This window comes from Vulpes vulpes, unplaced genomic scaffold, assembly GCF_048418805.1.
Source record: "Vulpes vulpes isolate BD-2025 unplaced genomic scaffold, VulVul3 u000000657, whole genome shotgun sequence".
NCBI lineage: Eukaryota > Metazoa > Chordata > Mammalia > Carnivora > Canidae > Vulpes > Vulpes vulpes.
Genome location: NW_027325810.1, coordinates 1,937,167 through 1,955,167, shown reverse-complemented (window position 1 = coordinate 1,955,167; position 18,001 = coordinate 1,937,167). Strand labels below are relative to the sequence as shown.

At 54.0% G+C, this 18,001-nt stretch overlaps 1 long non-coding RNA gene across 1 annotated transcript; it reads left to right on the top strand.

Annotated features, from left to right (window-relative positions):
• The first annotated feature begins 14,161 nt into the window (after positions 1–14,161).
• On the top strand, positions 14,162–16,082 carry LOC140597505 (uncharacterized). Its single transcript, XR_011999339.1, has 2 exons — positions 14,162–14,416; positions 15,445–16,082. It is a non-coding gene; the product is annotated as an uncharacterized lncRNA (long non-coding RNA).
• The last annotated feature ends 1,919 nt before the right edge of the window (positions 16,083–18,001 follow it).

Genomic DNA, 18,001 nt, shown 5'->3' with positions numbered 1-18,001 from the left:
GCTGGTGCAGGGTGAGGTGGGGAAGGGCCAGCTACTGCCCCATTTCTCACTTCTTTGCCTCTCAAGGCAACACCCCCCTGCTTTGCTTTGTCCCCTCTTCCGTGTAGGCAGGAATCCCAGGGAGGCGGTGGGACAGCTCTAGGGCTGTCAAGATCTGCGGATGCCAGGTCTGGTACACCCGGATGCCAGGTCTGGTACACCCGCTGGTGCCTTTCCTGATCCTGGGGGTCCTGAGGCCCATGGGGAGAGCTGCCCGGGGGTGGGGGTGGGGAGGCTGTGGGTCTAGGCCAGTTTGTAAAGAGGACCACACTGGAGTGACAATGGCAGGGTTGATAACCTCTCCCGGTACTTACCACCCAGTGGCTACCAGGAGGCAACTCCTGCCTGGACTCTGGCGTTGGACCAGCACCAGGAAGGCTTAAAGGGAGGAGGCCAAGGATTTCTCAACTTCCCATGTTTTAAATCACTTAGAAAAAAATCACTAGTGCTGGGCTGCTGACCAAATGGCTTCAATTCAGGTCCAATGACTTCAGATCAGGTCCCCAGTGGGTTCGTGATATTTAAAGGGCTTCCAGGGGAAACCTGGCTGGGAACCCTTGCATTGGGCTAGGGCGGGGAAGCGGGCATTGCTGGATGAAAGCCAGGAGCCAAGGTCTCGGGTGGTCAGTATGCAGTAATCCTGGGAATGAGAAAGGGTTATTTCACTCAGGACTTCGGGTGGGTGGGGGAGGAGGGAAGTCAGCAGAGGTCTGGGAGGTAGGGGCAGTCTGGGGGTAGGAGGATCAGAGAGGGTGAACAACTGGGCCTAACATGCAGGTGTTCAATCTGATCTGGAAAGCTCCCCCACCCACAGGACTCTGTTGAGAGGCCACCTAAGGGCAAGAGCGGAGGCGACTGGCCAGCCAGCCACTGGACGTAGACTCAGCCAGTGGAGCAGAGTGGGTGTCCCCAGGGTCTGGGGCAGGGGCTTGGCGGGGTGGGGGACTCCTGATCGCTGATCTTCTCATCTGCTTTCTCTAGACAGATCACCCCGAAGCTTCCTTGGCGTCCTGTTCCTCTTCCCTGGGATACTCTGAATTTCCTTCCTTGCCCCTTCTCTGATGGTTTGCTACTTCATCCTCCTGCTTCCTTTCTCCTTCCGGTTCTCTAGTCTTCCTCCCTTCCCGGCGTTTCTCTCCCTCCTCTCTCCCTCCTCTTCCCCTCCGTGGCTCCCAAATTCCCCACTTTCCATCAGCCCTCTCCTCGCAGGGGCAGAAGCACCCATGCTTACTTGTGTTTCTTAGGAAATTACCATCCCAGCTGGGTGAGGAATGTAAACGCGTGAAAACACTTGAGACTTGAGAGAATCTTCTAAAAAATTTCATTCTTTCTTAATAAACAAAATTCACTCACTCCCGCCACACTCTGATTTTATCTGGATCATTCTCTAAATCAATCTAGCAAGAGATACAGGGCAAAGTGCCCCAAACTGTGCAACGCGGACACTGTCATCGATGGGACACGACACCCCTTAGGGTGGGACTGGGTTGCTCCCTTCTGCAGAGAAGGAAATGGACCTGACCGAGGTCACATCCCTAGGTTGTGTGGCTTCAACCCAGGTGCGGGATGAGGGCACTGCCACGGCAAAAACCCCTTCCTTTGTCTCTCACTTCGCTCTGAGAACGGGGCTCCCCCGGACTGTCGCGGGACTCGGGGCAGGCACTATGTGGTGGCTCCCAGCACGGCAGCCAGCCGGTGGGCCCCTTCCAGGGCGGCTGTGGCCTCTCCCGAGACCAGAAGAGCCCTGGGGTGTCAGACTCCGAGGAGCAGAAGCTGAGTCGCCTGCCGCTGGCTTTACTGTGTGCGGCTTTGTTCCTGTTCGGGTGTGGGCTTCCCTGAGATACGGCCTGCGTACCCGACCCACACACCGCGCTCCAATAGTTTTTAGTATTTTCACAGATAATACTCACGTGCGTAATGTATGTCCAGATGTCCAGTGCAGCTGTCACCACCGTCAATGTTAGGTCATTTTCATTACCTCAGAAGGAAACCTGTCCCCTTTAGCCGTCACTCCAGCTGCCCACACCGCCCCCTCCCAGCCCTAAGCAGCCACCAAATATGCATTTGCCTATTCTAGATTTTTCATATAAGTGGAATCATATAATAACTGACCTTTATATCTGGCTTCTTTCACTTAGCATAATGTTTCAAGGTTCATTCACGCTGTAGCATGTATGAGTGCTTTACTCCTTTTATGGCTGAGTAACATCCCCCTGTATGGTTATCCCACATGTGCTCACCCATTCATTATTGGTAGACATTTGGATGGTTCCCACCTTGCCTGTGAGAGTGTGGGTCCCCCCCTAGCTGGGGGTGTTCCACTGGCAGCTCAGAAGAGCAGCTGGAGGAGCATGGCGAGGCTCATGATGGGCCATACACCGGCTGATGGGTCACCTTCCAAGCCTCCTTTCACTCCCGCCCAGTGAGAGGGGACAGCTGGACTGAGAGACTTGTAGGAATTCTAGGCTCTGGAGTAAAGATTCAGAGCCTTGACTCTTGACTAGGTTGGGTTAGAATCCTGGTTCTTTTTTTTTTTTTTTAAGATTTTATTTATTTATTCATAAGAGACACACAGGGAGAAGCAGAGGCGTAGGGAGAGGGAGAAGCGGGACCCCAGGATCATGACCTGAGCCAACGCAGAAGCTCAACCGCTGAGCCACCCAGGCGTCCCTGGAATCCTGGTTCTACCGCTACCTAGTTGCTGACAGTTTAACTTCTGTCCCTCAGCGTCCTCATCCATTAAATAGGGATCATGTTACTGCCAAACTCCTGGAGTCCTTATGAGGGTGAGTTAATCTGTGTAGAGCACTTGATCTGGTACCTGGCACTCAGCGGGTGCCGATGCCGGAGGAAGACAAATGTAAGCTTTCATCATTTAGGGCGTAGAGCCAGAGCTCACGGCACAAGTTGGACCCGCTTTCTCTTCCTCCCGGCTGGGTAAAAGAACAAAGACGTTAGCCATGCCTAAGGGGAGGCATGGGGAGGGGGAGGGGAGGGGGAGGTGGTCTGACCTGGGGGCTGGGAGCCCAGATTCCAGGTCTTCAACCCCAGCCGCCTAGGTGGAGTCAGGATGGGGGTGCCGGAGAAACCGTCTCGCTGCCAGGGCCCCTGGATAGCAAAGCTGTGTTTTCAGCCAACCTCACGTTTCTCAAAAGCAAACATTGGGCTCAGAGAAGACAGTGGGCGGTGTGGCCCCGACCAGAACTCTGCTTTCAGTTATCCAGGCGCAGGGACACTGCTGAGCTCTTGGTGTTGAAAGTGCTACCCTTGCCTCTGCCGTCAAACTAGATTCTCCCCTTCCCTGGTGGAGAACCCCAGCCAGCTCCGGTGGCTCAGCCCGGGAAGGAAGGAATGGCAAAGGGAGCCCTAGAGGGATCTGAGTCTTGCAGCCTAGAGGCAGGGGGTCCCCACAGGCAGTGTCCTGCCCCCCCCCTCCACTTCCCTCATTTCCCACCAGGCCTGGTGCGGACAGACCAGGAGTGGCTCCTTGGGCTCTTTGCGGAGCAGCCTGGAGGCCACCAATGGTGGCTTTTATATCCTCTTACACCTTTGGATGTGTGGGGTTCAATTCAAATCAATCTAGTGAAACAATTTTTTTTAATGTTGCTAGAACAGGTTTGAAGAGGCATGTTGTTTTGTTTTGTTTTTTAATTTGACGGGGGTGGGGGAGGAGAGAGAGAAAGAGAGAGAGGCAAGCAGGGGGATCCGCAGGCAGAAGGAGAAGCAGGCTCCTCGCCCAGCAGGGAGCCTGACTTGGGGCTGGATCCCAGATCCTGGGATCCTGACCTGAGCTGAAGCCAGAGACCCAACCGTCTCAGCCACCCAGGTCCCCTAGGAGTTTTGTTTTGACGTCTCCATCAAGGACAGCTGCTCCTTTGTCCCTCCCCTACTTTGTGCCTGAGAGCTTGCCTGCAGTGACTTGCCCCAGAGACACGGTTCTTTTTGTCTCTGCAGTGCCTGCTGCCGCACTGCACATTCACGGTCATCAACCATCCGGGTTGGTCCCAAGTCCCCAGCACGGGAACCCACTCGTCTTGGACCTTGTCCCAAGAAGGATCATTTGCCATCAGCATCACAGCTAAGTTGGGGAAAGGGAAGCTGCAGAGGCATGATGTGTGGCACCCCTTCAGCAGTTCCTTGGCTCTGGGGACTCCTCTACCTCTCCACCCACCCCCCTCCCAAGCTTCCTTGCTCTCTGGGTCAGGCAGGTCCCTCCACCAGCATGGCCTGGCACCGGCTGCCACGCAAAAAGGGAGTTAACTGGGGTTGAGCATCAGGTGGCCCTGGAAGTATTCTCCAGCTCCTGACTTCAGAAGTGGAAGGGCAGGGACGCCTGGGTGGCTCAGCGGTTGAGTGCCTGCCTCTGACTCAGGGCATGATCCTGGAGTCCCAGGATTGAGTCCCACATCAGGCTCCCTGCATGGAGCCTGCTTCTCCCTCTGCCTGTGTCTCTGCCTCTCTCTCTCTGTGTCTCATGATTGGATAAATAAAATCTTAAAAAAAAAAAAAAAAGAAGTGGAAGGGCAAGGAGCTGCATTGCAGCCTATGTTGGGTGACTGCTGGGCCTTTGTTGCAATCTTGGGAACGCCCTGACCACTAGCCAAGGCCCCCTCCAGATAGTCCCTTAGGGCACCTGTCGGATTACCCACGCCCGCCCAAATGTCGCTAAGAATTTATATCCACTGGGAACCATATTCTAGAAGCTGCACACTTTTTGGAAGATCCCTCCTCTGACAAATGTTTATTGAGCTATTACTATTTCTGGACAGAAGGCCGGACACTACGGGACATTTTTGAGCCAAACAGACCTAAATCCTCACAGTCAGGAAGCCTATTTTATTGGAGACAGCTAACCTTCCCTTGGATAGTGAAGTTCAAAGGGGAGTCATGGCAGGGCATCTCCGAAGTTGATCTAGAAGGTCCCGCCCACCTGCTTGGCAGTTTGCAGAGATGCACAGACCAGGTTTGTTTTGGTGACTAGAAACTGGCCTCTGAAAATAACTGCCGTTGAAGAGGTGCTCTCCTGCAGCCTCAGTGGTTCTGTAATAAAGGAAAATCCCAGAAGGGGAACACATATTTCTCTTGTTGAGTTGGCTAAGACAAAACAAAATAAAACAAACATACAAACAAAAGCTCCCAAACAGACATGCAATCCCATGCCTTGGGCGTGCGGGGTGGGGATTTTGTTCATGTATGTTTGTTTTGCATCAATTTCATTAACTTTTAAACAGTTTTTTTTTTTTTTAAAGAAGGACAACATTCATCTGAGGAAAAAAAAAAACCTCTAACTGGCACAAAGGGTTATAAAATGACAAGCAGGTGTCTCTCCAGAGCCTCAGCCCCATCCTGGAAGCCCCGAATTCTTGCCCCATCTCGGACATCCGCGACCGCACAGAAAAGCAGGACCGAAGCCACCTGTCTGTCCTCTGCCCTCCCTGCTGCCCTCGCCTGCCTGCGCCCCGGGTGACCCAGGAGAGTCCGCTTCCCGACAGCCTCACCATGTCAGTGTGTCACCTAAAATTCGGATCTCTGTGGGTGTGATAGGATTCTTTTTTTTTTTTTAAGATTTTATTTATTTATTCATGAGAGACACACAGAGAGAGGCAGAGACCCAGGCAGAGGGAGGAGCAGGCTCCAAGCAGGAGCCCGACACGGGACTTGATCAAGGGACCCCAGGAGCATGCCCTGGGCGGAAGGTGGCACCAAACCACTGAGCCACCCGGGCTGCCCAGGATTCTTTTTTAAAAAAGATTTTACGTATTTATTCATGAGACACAGAGGGGATTCTCAAACGAATCAAGCCCAGGGGAAAGGAGGGGGAGCGCAGCGCGGGCCTGGCGCACAGGTGGGCTGCACCGGGCGGCCTGGAGGCGCAGCGCAGGGGTGGGGGTGGGGGTGCGGGGGCGCGGGGTCAGTGGGAATTAGCGCGCGGCCGCCCGAGGAGCCCGCGGGGCGAGGTTCGGCGGATTAGCGGGTTCAACGGCAGGTCAGGGGAGCTCAAGGGGGCGACGAGGTCCGCGCGAGGTCAGGGCCTCGGTACCGCGGGCCGGGCGCGGGGCTGCGGCGGGGACCTTGCGGCCTCGGGGGCTGGACCCGGCCTCTGCAGAGCGCGGGGATGCGCTCGGCTTCCCGCCTCGGCCTGGAAACGAGGGGGCGGCCGCGGAGCCCCGAGGGGTCCGATGCACCGTCCGCGAGCGCCCGGCAAAACGCGCGGGGGCTGCAGGTGCGCGCGGGCGCAGGCGTATCTGGGGAACCGACTTCTGGGTTTCCATCCCGGTTCCTTTTATCTGTAACGACCTTCCCGTCCGGCCAGGTAGGAGAGCTCTCAGGCGAGCGCACAGCTCCACGGGCCGCACCTTCGTGCCGAGAGCTCGAGTCTGTCCTTTCCCGAGGCAGACACCTGCGGCCTCCGCGGCGGGACCATCGCGCCGTTGGTGCAAAACTAATCACGGTCCGCGCCGCGCGCTCTCGGAGCCTGGGCGCGCGGAGGGAGAGCCGGGAGGGCGGCCCGGAGCCAGCGCTCCCCCAGGGCCGTGTTGGCGCAGCGCGCGCCCTCCCGGAGCCCCCGAGCTGCGGCCTGGGGAGAAGGCGCGTCGATCTGTCACTTGAGCCCCTTTCCTCGCCTCCCCCGATACTCCCGGGGGTGGCGAGGGATGCCAAGTGGGCTCTCCACCCCGAAGTCCTGGGGCGCCCCGGGGGCTCGGCAGTGGAGCGCCTGCCTTGGGCCCAGGGCGTGACCCCGGGGTCCCGGGATCGAGTCCCACGTCAGGCTCCCTGCGTGGAGCCTGCTTCTCCCTCTGCCTGCGTCTCTGCCTCTCTCTCTCTCTCTCTCTCTCTGGGTCTTTCATGAATAAATAAATAAATCTTTTTAAATATTTGGAATCCTGGCCTTGGCAGATGATCCCCAAACCCCAGGAAACAGACGGACAGACGATGGATAGCGCTCCGCGTCACTAAGTGCAGGTGGCACCACCCTCGTCCATCTCTAGTGGCCTCACGTTGCATCATTCCTTCTCCAGGGACCTGCCCCTCCTTTCCGCAGCCTCGGAGTCCCCGAGGGCGAGGCCCGCGCCGTCTGGGGCGATGGAGCGGAGATGCTGAGCGGGAGATGCTCCGGCGACGTCCCCACCTCCACCTCCACGAAAGCCGGGCCCCCGGGTTGGGTCCTACTGATTTTCCAGAGGAGGCTCCTCCTTTAGGGTCGCTCCTCTGGGGCAAAAATTGCAATAATTACGAATCCTTGGGGAGATGGTGGTTGGGAAGGCAGTGCTGGGGGTCCCGCTGGGGGAGAGGTGTGAGTGTGCGCGTCTCTGTGTGCGTCTGTGTGTGTGTCCGCGCGCGCCTGTGTGTGTGTGTGCGCATCTGTGTGTGTGCACGTGTCCGTGTGCGCGTCCGTGTGCGCGTGTCCGCGTGTGCGCGTCCGTGTGCGCGTGGGGGGCGGTGGCCGACCGGGCCGGGGAGCGGGAGGGAGGAGGCTGGAGGCCGCCGGGAGGGCGGGGAGCGGGGAGGCTGCGCGCGGGCCGGGGCGCCTCGGGTCCGGCCGGGACCACCCTCCCGGTTCTCGCCGCCTGGGCTCGCGCGGACGTGCGCGTCGCGGGCGGGAGGTAGTCTCCGGGGACGTGGCGAGGGGTCCTGGCCTGCGCTCCCGTCCAGGTGCACTCGGAGGTCCCGGCTCCCCAGCAAAAGACCCTGGAACCCCGGTGCCGCCCTCGCTGGCCGCTCGCGGCTGCAGTCGCTGCATCTCAGGACTGAAAGGCCGGCCCCTGGCTGGAAATACCTGCTTTTAAATCGAATGGACAATGTTGAGCCTCCTTTAAACGCCTCTGCACACTAGTCAGTTAGAACAACACTAATAGAATTAAAGGGGGGGGGGGGAGAAAAATCCTAGTGCCCAAACCTAAATCCATCACCTTCTTGGATCTTTTTAAAAAAAGATTTTATTTATTCATGAGAGACCCAGAGAGAGAGGCAGAGACACAGGCAGAGGGAGGAGCAGGCTCCCTGCGGGGACCCCGATGCGGACTCGATCCGGGACCCCTGGATCACGGCCTGAGCCCAACCACTGAGCCACCAGACGTCCTGTATTTTGCATTTTCTACTTGAGGTCTCACCTAAATACTTGCCACGCGCTAGGGTCCTCAGGGCCGAGAGATATTCTGTGACTCTGCAATTTACTTTAACCATTCAACTGTTAAATATTCTGGTGTGTCCAGCTGTTGAGCATCAGAGTGATGCTCAAACCAAAACCTTCAAATAGATACTTTTCTCCTTTAGGGGGATTATTTCCTTAGGATCCTTATAGGCCAGCAGGGTAGGGACGGTTTTGCTGCTCTGAATACATCGCCGCACCGCCTTGAAGCTTTTCCCCACACCACAAGCCTCTGCGGAGCGGGCCCCAGAGCAGCTACCCCGCAAAGTGCTGAGCCCTTTAGGTAGAAGGGAGATGAGACCGGGGAAACGTGGGGAGGGTGGAGAGGGTGCGGGGATGGTGGGTAGAGTGGTGAGGCTGGGGCAGAAAAGGACTGAAGGTTCCTTTTCCTGCCTGGAGAAAGGTAAGACTTTCCAGGGGACGTGATGCCCTGACAGCCTCAGGCAGGAGTTTGTCAGGTAGAAGCTAAGGGAGGACACAGGGACCTTCGGGTTCACAGGCCGGGTAGCTGGAGGGCTTTGGGGGTTTGGAGGGGCAGTCGGTGGGAAGTCCCGGAAGGTGAGACTCTTACCTTCCATTCAACGGAGTTGAAAACCACGACTTCCTCATTGAGCATAAGCACTATTTTAAGCTGTTGCAGGATTAATAAGGGCGTGACAACATAACCATTAGTGTTTTAAGTAGTGTTTGGTTAAAAAGGAACTTACATTTCCTTTTAAAAAATCAGTTGTCCTTTAAGAAACAATTCCTTACCTCAGCTACAGTGATATGTATCTTAAAACCATACATATATTACTTGATTTTTTTCCCGTAATGAGACTATATTCATGCATTACGTGCTTAACATTTTTGTTAACAGAAACTCATGGTAAAATAACCCGGCTGAAATGTATCTGAGTCCTCCCCCTTAATCCTCCTTCCACAAGTCGCACAGCTGATAGGTACAACGGTGCGTGTGCAAACTGTGTGTTTTTCATCAACGTTTTATACTATTGCTGCCACTGTGCAAGTTCGTTCCCATTGAAAAAAAAAAAAAACTAAGAATAGGCCATGACATTCTTATATATCAGTGGATGTAACTCTATCTCAGTTTTTAAAAAATATCTTTAAAATTTATTTGAGAGAGAGAGTAGGTGCACGGAATAAGGGAAAGTGAGAAGCAGACTCCTGGCGGGGCCAGGAGCCTCAGGAGGGGCTGCTCCCAGGACCCCATCCTGACCCCAGCAGAAGGCAGCCACTTAACAGACTGAGCCACCCAGGCACCCCTCTATCTCACTTTTAACAGCTACCTAGATCACATTATGTGGGTGTTCCATCTTTCCTCTATATCGAAGATTATATAAATAATAGATGAAAGTATTTTGTATCACAAAACAATTCCAACAATCCCCAAACATTAAAGATAAAACACAAAACAGTGTGTGTTTGTATGATTCCCTTCTTCATGCTTGCCTCCCCTCTTATTCCGCCTTATTCCTCAGAAGTTTGAGGTAGAAATTTGGCTTTTGTCCCTCTGGACACCCCGCCTCCAGTCTTTAAAAGACTTTTATTTGTTCTCTTGAGCGGACACACTCCCATTTCCCTCCCCGCACCACCCCCTACTCCATAAGGAACCATTGAATTGTGTGTCCTGTGTATGTTTCTGTTATTACACTTCCTCACAGAATACACATTGTTTTTTGTGCTTGTGCTTTTCATTCTTATGCATCAGGTTTTATATTTCATCTTTTTTAAAGATTTTATTTATTTATTCATGATAGACATAGGGGGAGAGAGAGGCAGAGACACAGGCAGAGGGAGAAGCAGGCTCGTGCAGGGAGCCTGATGTGGGACTTGATCCCGGGACCCCAGGATCACACCCTGGGCCAAAGGCAGGTGCTAAACCACTGAGCCACCCAGGGATCCCCTCATCTTATTTTTAAACATTATTTTAAAAGCTTTAGTTTCAAATAATTTTAAAAGTTACAAGAAGAGTACAAAGAACTCCAGTAAACTCCAGTAAAGCTGCATTTGCTTTATCTTTCTCTTCCCCTATATATTTATAAAATTATTGTTATTGAAGTATTACAGAGTAAGTGGCAGATACCATGCCCCCTTATATTTCCGAAGAAGGAAGTCCTTCACTACCTGAGCAAAAATGATGAAAATCAGGACGTTTAACATGCTATCATATACTCTTCAGACCTTATTCAAAATTTGCCACTTGTGCCAATAATGTCCTTTATTAATTTTTTTAAAGAGTTTATTTATTTATTCATCAGAGACACAGAGAGAGGCAGAGACACAGGCAGAGGGAGAAGCAGGCTCCATGCAGGGAGCCCAAAGTGGACTTGAGCTCAGGACCCCGGGGTCAAGCAAGACCTGGATGAAGGCAGATGCTCAACCACTGAGCCATCCAGGTGCCCCCAATAATGTTCTTTATTATATTTTTCTGGTCCAGGATCTAATTCAATATCACTCATTGCATTTAGTTTTTGAGTTTTTAGTTTCCATTAGCTGGAAACAGTTCGATTTCTTTTACGTTTTTGTAATATAGACATTTTTTGAAAAGTATGGGCCAGTTATTTTATAGGCATTATGGTTTCTTGCTTTCTTTTAAGCAAAACAGAAACTTACAGAAAAGTGGTCAGATATGAAGAACTCACCTGCCCTGGACCCATTTGAGTATAAATTCCTGACATATGCTTTATTTTGTATTTCCAACAAACAAGGACAATCTCCCCATAATCATAATGCAATCCTCAAAATAATAAAATCAACATTATCACCACGGACTACTCAGATCTCATTAATGTTTGCCAGCTGTCCTGACAATATCTCTGTAACACGAAGACTCAGCCAAGATCACATGCCGCATTGTCTCCTTATTCCTCGTCAATCCGTCAATCCGTCAATCCGTAGCAGTTCCAGGCTTTTCTTGACTTCCATGGCCAGTTACTACGTATGATGTCCGTCAGTATGGGTTTGTCTGTTATTTTCTCCTGGTTCAATTCAGATTATGCACCTTTGGCAGGAACACCACTGAGGGTGCTCAATTCTCTTATTGCATCCTTTCGGATGGGGCATGATTTTTATTCATCCCATTATTGGTGACGTTAACTTTGATCATTTGAGTGAGGTGATGTCTGCTAAGTTTCTTTCTATAAAGTGAATATTTTTCCCTTTGTAAGTAATAAATATTTTTCAGGGAGGAGCTGTGAGACTACGTATATATCCTGCTACTCATCAAATTTTCTCTGCCTTCTTATATCATTAAGTGCAACAGATTCATATTTTACTCAATGGGTTATAACACATTACTATTATTATTATTACGTAATTTGCAAATTATCCCAAACGTAGTCAGTGGAACTGCCTTCAGCTGGCCTCTGAATCCTTTTTTCTTTTTTTGTGACAGCTTTGTTGAGATTCACATACCATAAAATTCACCTATTTAAAGTGAAGTCTATTTAACCATACAATTAAATGGTTTTTAGTATGTTCACAGAATTGTGTAACCTCCCCTCCAATCGGTTTCTCCTACATTTTTGTTGCCACTTGTCATTATCTGTCTTTTTGATTATAGCCATCCCAGTAGGTGTGAAGTGGTATCTTATTATGGTTTTGACTTGCATTTCTCTGATTAGTGATGTTGGCTATCTTTTCATGTGTCTATTGTCTATTTGTATATCTTTGGAGAAATGCCTGTTCGGATCCTTTGCCCATTTTTAATTGGGTTACTTGTCTTCATATTATTGAGTTGTAAGGGTTATTTGTATATTCTAGATACAAGTCCCTTATCAGATATATGATTTGCGGGGCACCTGGGTGGCTCAGTCAGTTAAGTGTCTGCCTTCAGCTCAGATCATGATCCTGGGGTCCTGGGATCTACGTGACTCCCACGTCGTTGGGCTCCTTGCTTAGTGGGGAGTCTGCTTCTCCCTCTCCCTCTGCCTCTCCTTCCCACTGGTGCTCGCTCTCTCTTAAATAAATAGATAGATAAATAAATAAATAAATAAATAAATAAATAAATAAATAAATATTTTTAAAAATTGTTCAGATACATGATCTGCAAATATATTGTCCCATTCTGTGGGTTGTCTTGTCACTTTCCTGATAGTGTTCTTTGAAGCACAAAAGTATTTACTTTTGATGAAGTCCAATTTACCTAATTTTTGTGGTTGCTTGTACTTTCAGTATTATATCTAAGAAACCACTGGCAAGCCAAAGGTCATGAAGACCAGGGGCTCAGCCAGAGGCAAGCGTTTGGGAAGAAAGAAGGCATCCCCGAGAGCGGCTCCTGGTTTTAGAGATATAAAAAGAGCATGGCAGGTGTAGTCAGGCAGTGAGGACTGTCCCCAGGAGCTGAACACAGGGAGGTCAACCATCCTGGCGGGGACGTGCCAGATAGTGGGGGAAAGGCCGCCGGCTTTCTGAAGCTGCCCTGTACACTCCATCAGTTGCAGGGCCAGAGGCTTTAGAGGGAGGCACAGGAGTTGTGGGTCGCCTGATGGAGTAAGAAGCGTTATGTTCTTGTAGGGACAGTCGCTGTCCTGGAGTGTAGAGGTGGACAAGCGGACGTCTGACTGATCAGAGACAGTCTGAGTTTCTACCCTCCATGGGGACTAGCACGATGCAGTTTGGGCAGGTTGTGCCCTATACCAGGCCCCTGGCCCTGAAGTCAGGTAGATCCCAGGACCCAGCCTGAGCTAATTCTCACAAGGGGGCGTGGGCTAGAGGCGGACTTGCCTTTGGGCCACAGGGGAGAAGACAGTGCCCAGGGCTCCCTGGCCTCAGGCGCAGGAGGGAAACTGCAGTGGGGGGTCCCCAGGACCTCTCAGCAGCGGCCCCCTCCTCCCCGGGATCCCTCCGGGAGGGCGGCGCAGGCCTTCTGGGAAGATCCCACTCCACGTCCCTTTGGGCTGAGCCCCAGGGGCTGTGCTGTGAACAGAAGCGCAGGATTTCCGCAGGCTGCAGGTGGAGGTCAGTGCTGCGCCTCCGGGAGCTCCTGGGGAGAGAGCTGAGGGGCTGATGGTAGGTGCCAAGGTCCACCCGTGGGGGCAGGAGAACCCGGAGGCGGCCTTCCCTCTTCTCCCTTTGGGATCTGCAGCCTCAGCAGCAGGCCGGGCCCGAGGCCGCAGAGCCGGAGGGGGGTGGGCGTCCGGAGTCGCGCAGGGGCCTGTGTCTGCGCTGCTTTCTCCCGGAGCCTGGCGCTTCTCCTCCGTCCCTCCTGCCCTCATTTCTGCTGGGTCAGGTGCCGGCCCTCCCTCCTCCCCTCCCTCCCTCCCTCCCCCCTCCCTCCATCTCTCCCTCCCTCCTCCTCTCCCTCCTCCCCTCCGTCTCTCCCTCCCTCCATCTCTCCCTCCCTCCATCTCTTCCTCCCTCCTCCCTTCCCTCTCTCCCTCCTGCCCTCCCTCCCTCCGTCTCTCCCTCTCTCCATCTCTCCACCCTCCTCCCCTCCCCTCCGTCTCTCCCTCCCTCCATCTCTCCCTCCCTCCTCCCTTCCCTCTCTCCCTCCTGCCCTCCCTCCCTCCATCTGTCCCTCCTCCTCTCCCTCCCTCCCTCCGTCTCTCCCTCCCTCCATCTCTCCCTCCCTCCTCCCTTCCCTCTCTCCCTCCTGCCCTCCCTCCCTCCATCTGTCCCTCCTCCTCTCCCTCCTCCCCTCCGTCTCTCCCTCCCTCCATCTCTCCCTCCCTCCTTCCTTCCCTGTCTCCCTCCTGCCCTCCCTCCCTCCGTCTCTCCCTCTCTCCATCTCTCCTCCCTCCTCCCCTCCCTCTTCCCCTCCTCCCCTCCGTCTCTCCCTCCCCCGTCCCCCGCTCCCCCCCCCCCCCCCGCCGGGGGACGCGGCTCCGGGCGAGCGGGGAGGCGGGCTCGAGTCGCCCCCTGCTGGTCGCGAGCTCCAGCGCCCGCGGGGCTGTGCCGCCGCCGAGGAAGCTGCGCATGCGCCGCGGTGGGCGGAGCGTCTCCCGCGGAGGCCGGGCTGCAGCGCGGGGCGGGTCTCGGGTCTCGGTCTGTGCGGTAGCGGCCGGGCTCCGTGGCCGGTCCCTCCCCGGGTGGGGGGCGGGGGGGTCCGGGGGGTCCCGCCTGGGGCCCTGGAGGCCTTGCCGAGATCCAGCTCCGGGCGATGGAAGCGGCGCCCGTGGGACCCAGCGCAGTGCCTGGGGCTGGACATCGCGTCCTCCTGCCTCCGTGTTCGGGCCGGGCCGAGGGGCAGAGGGCACAGGGCGGCAGCAGGAGCAGCGCCGGGGTGTGGGTGCAGCGGGGGCAGGGGGCAGGGGCTGTGGGTGTGGGTGCAGCCGAGACAGGGGTCAGGGCTGTGGGTGTGGGTGCAGCGGGTACCAGGGTGCAGGGCTGTGGGCGTGGGTGCAGCCGGGACAGGGGTCAGGGCTGTGGGTGTGGGTGCAGCGGGTACCAGGGTGCAGGGCTGTGGGCGTGGGTGCAGCGGGTACCAGGGTGCAGGGGCTGTGGGCGTGGGTGCAGTGGGTACCAGGGTGCAGGGCTGTGAGTGTGGGTGCAGCGGGGACGGGAGCAGGGGCTGTGGGTGTGGGTGCAGCGGGTACCAGGGTGCAGGGCTGTGAGTGTGGGTGCAGCGGGGACGGGGGCAGGGGCTGTGGGTGTGGGTGCAGCGGGTACCAGGGTGCAGGGCTGTGGGCGTGGGTGCAGCAGGTACCAGGGTGCAGGGCTGTGGGCGTGGGTGCAGCGGGTACCAGGGTACAGGGCTGTGGCGTGGGTGCAGCGGGTACCAGGGTGCAGGGGCTGTGGGCGTGGGTGCAGCCGGGACCAGGGGGTCAGGGGCTGTGAGTGTGGGTGCAGCCGGGACAGGGGGCAGGGCTGTGAGTGTGGGTGCAGCTGGGACAGGGGGCAGGGGCTGTGGGTGTGGGTGCAGCGGGTACCAGGAGGCAGGGGCTGTGAGTGTGGGTGCAGCCGGGACAGGGGGGTAGGACTGTGGGTGTGGGTGCAGCTGGGACAGGGGGGCAGGGGCTGTGATTGTGGGTACAGCGGATACCAGGGTGCAGGGGCTGTGAGTGTGGGTCCAGCCGGGACCAGGGGGTCAGGGGCTGTGAGTGTGAGGGTGGAGCCAGTACCAGGGAAGTCAGGGTCACCAGGAGGTCGCCCAGGGGCAAGCAGGGGAGACTCCATAGGAGCCCGCCCAGCGAAGGCCCCTGTGCAGAGGGCCTGGAAGGAGAGGTTGGGGGCCCTTCTGCATGTGCCTTCGTGTCTGCCTTGTTGCAGGCCGCGCCGCCTCTTTCCTGAGCCTCAATCCCGTGTCTCCCCAGGTTGCAGGAGATTGGATCGTTCAAGACCCTAGGGCGACAGTTGTTGGCTGCGTCTGCCACCTGAAGCAAGAGGACAGTCGTCTGACCGAACAGGTGAAGCAGACAACACCCAGTGTGCTGGGGAAGATGGATCCTCCTGAGATGAGGAGCACAGGTCCTCCCTAGCCCCCTCCCCTGTCCCGAGAGAAGGGCTTCCCTGACTGAGCGCTGTTCCCCGGAGAACAGTCCCAGAAGAGTCAGAGGCTGTGGCTCTCGTCCCTGAATCTGCTGGTTTTTGCCGCTCAGTTTCATCTTATATGTAAAGTGGAAGGAAATGGCTACGGCCTTTGATCCATTGACCTACCAGAATGTGGGATCCTGGTGCTCCCCAGTCACTGGCCCTTGGCTGTGCTGGAACCTCGTGGAGGACAGTGGCCAGGGGACATCACTGGGGTAGTTGTGTGCCTTGTGTGCATGGGAATCCTCTAAAATGAGCCTGGAGGGGATCCCTGGGTGGCTCAGCGGTTTAGCGCCTGCCTTTGGCCCAGGGCGCGATCCTGGAGTCCCTGGATCGAGTCCCATGTCGGACTCCCGGCATGGAGCCTGCTTCTCCCTCTGCCTGTGTCTCTTGCCTCTCTCTCTCTCTCTCTCTCTCTCTCTATGTCTATCATGAATAAATAAATAATCTTTAAAAAAAATAAAATGAAAAATAAATAAATAAAATGAGCCTGGAGGATGCCACTGGGAATTTGTGGTGCTTTGGATACTGGACCCATTTCAGCAAAGCAGCATTCCTCAAGGGCAGTGACTGAGCAGGGGAGATACGAGAGATACACAAATAATGAAAGCGTGTGGTAGAAAGGGACCAGGACCTTAAAATGAATGGTTCTTGCCAATGTGCGATGAGAGTTCAGAGGAGAGAGGGCCTTCTTGCTCTGGTGTTCAGAGAAGGCTTAATGGAGGACGTGGCATTTTTTTTTTTTTTTAAGATTTTATATATTTGACAGAAAGAGAGCATAAGCGGGGGCAGTGGCAGGCAGAGGCAGAGGGAGAATTAGGCTCCCAGCTGAGCAAGGAGGCTGATGCGGGGCTTGATCCCAGGACCCTGGGATCATGACCCGAGCTGAAAGCAGACGCTTAACCCACTGAGCCACCCAGGTGCCCCGGAAGTGGCATTTTTGGTGGGTTGTGTAAGTGGGAAGGATTTCAACAGGCTGACACGGGCAGCAATGTGCTCACCTAGACATTAGGGTTACAGGCTGGGAGAGGACCCTGGAACCTGAAGATAGGACACTGTGTATGTATTTGAGATATTAATTAACTTAAAACATATGTTTAAAAATAAAGAGATACAAGTGACTCTGAAAAACAGTTTGGTGACTCCCTATAAAATTAAATATACATCTACCCTATTACCCAGAAATTCCACTCCCAAGTATTTACCAAGAGAAATGAAAATATATGCGTGCCCGTGGGTGTACAAACACACAAAAGCATACATGCAAAAATGTGTATAGCAATTTTATTCATAATAGTCCCAAACTGGAAACAACCCAAATGCCTATTACCAGTTGAGTGGATCAACAGATTGTAGTATTTCCATATAATGAGTATATTTCCATGCAATAAAAAGGAAGAACTATTTGTGCATGCGGCAGTCTCTGAGTATGTCAAAGGCACTGTGGCCAGGAAAGGAAAGGAAGGCAGACATAGAGAAGACTTGCTGTCCGATTCCATTAATAATGTTCAACAACAGGAAGAATTATCTATAAGGACAGAGAGCAGAGCAGGGGTGTGTAAGGCAATGGGGATGGAGAGGAGGGCTGACTGCAAGGGCCACAAGGGGTGGTGATGGGTGATGGGATGTGTTGTGTGTGGACTGTGGTGTAGTTGCATGAATGTGTACCAAGCTGTACACTTAAAATGGGTGTGTTCTCTTGTTTGTAAAAATATACCTCCATAAACTTGATTTAATAAAGAGGTGAAAGGGATCCCTGGGTGGCGCAGCGGTTTAGCGCCTGCCTTTGGCCCAGGGTGCGATCCTGGAGACCTGGGATCGAATCCCACGTCGGGCTCCTGGTGCATGGAGCCTGCTTCTCCCTCTGCCTGTGTCTCTGCCTCTCTCTCTCTCTGTGTGACTATCAATAAATAAATAAATAAATAAATAAATAAATAAATAAATAAAAAGGTACAAAAGGCCTAACAGCTCAAATTCCCTACCCCAGGCTCTAATCACTCAGATACCGTTCTCAGAGGCCTTCAATAGTGTTCATTTCTTTTTCTTTTTTTAAAGATTTTATTTATTTATTCCTGAGAGACACAGAGAGAGGCTAGACACAGGCAGAGGGAGAAGCAGGCTCCATGCAGGGAGCCCGATGCGGGACTCGATCCCAGGACCCCGGGGTCATGCCCTGAGCCAAAGGCAGATGCTCAACCCCTGAGCTCCCCGGGGCCCCTAGTGTTAGTTTCTTTTGTGACCTTCCAGGATGTCCTGCACATATACAAGTACATGCACACACACCCCCGTGTGCCACCCTCTTTACACAAATGACAGCATATTGCAAGAGAACATACCCAT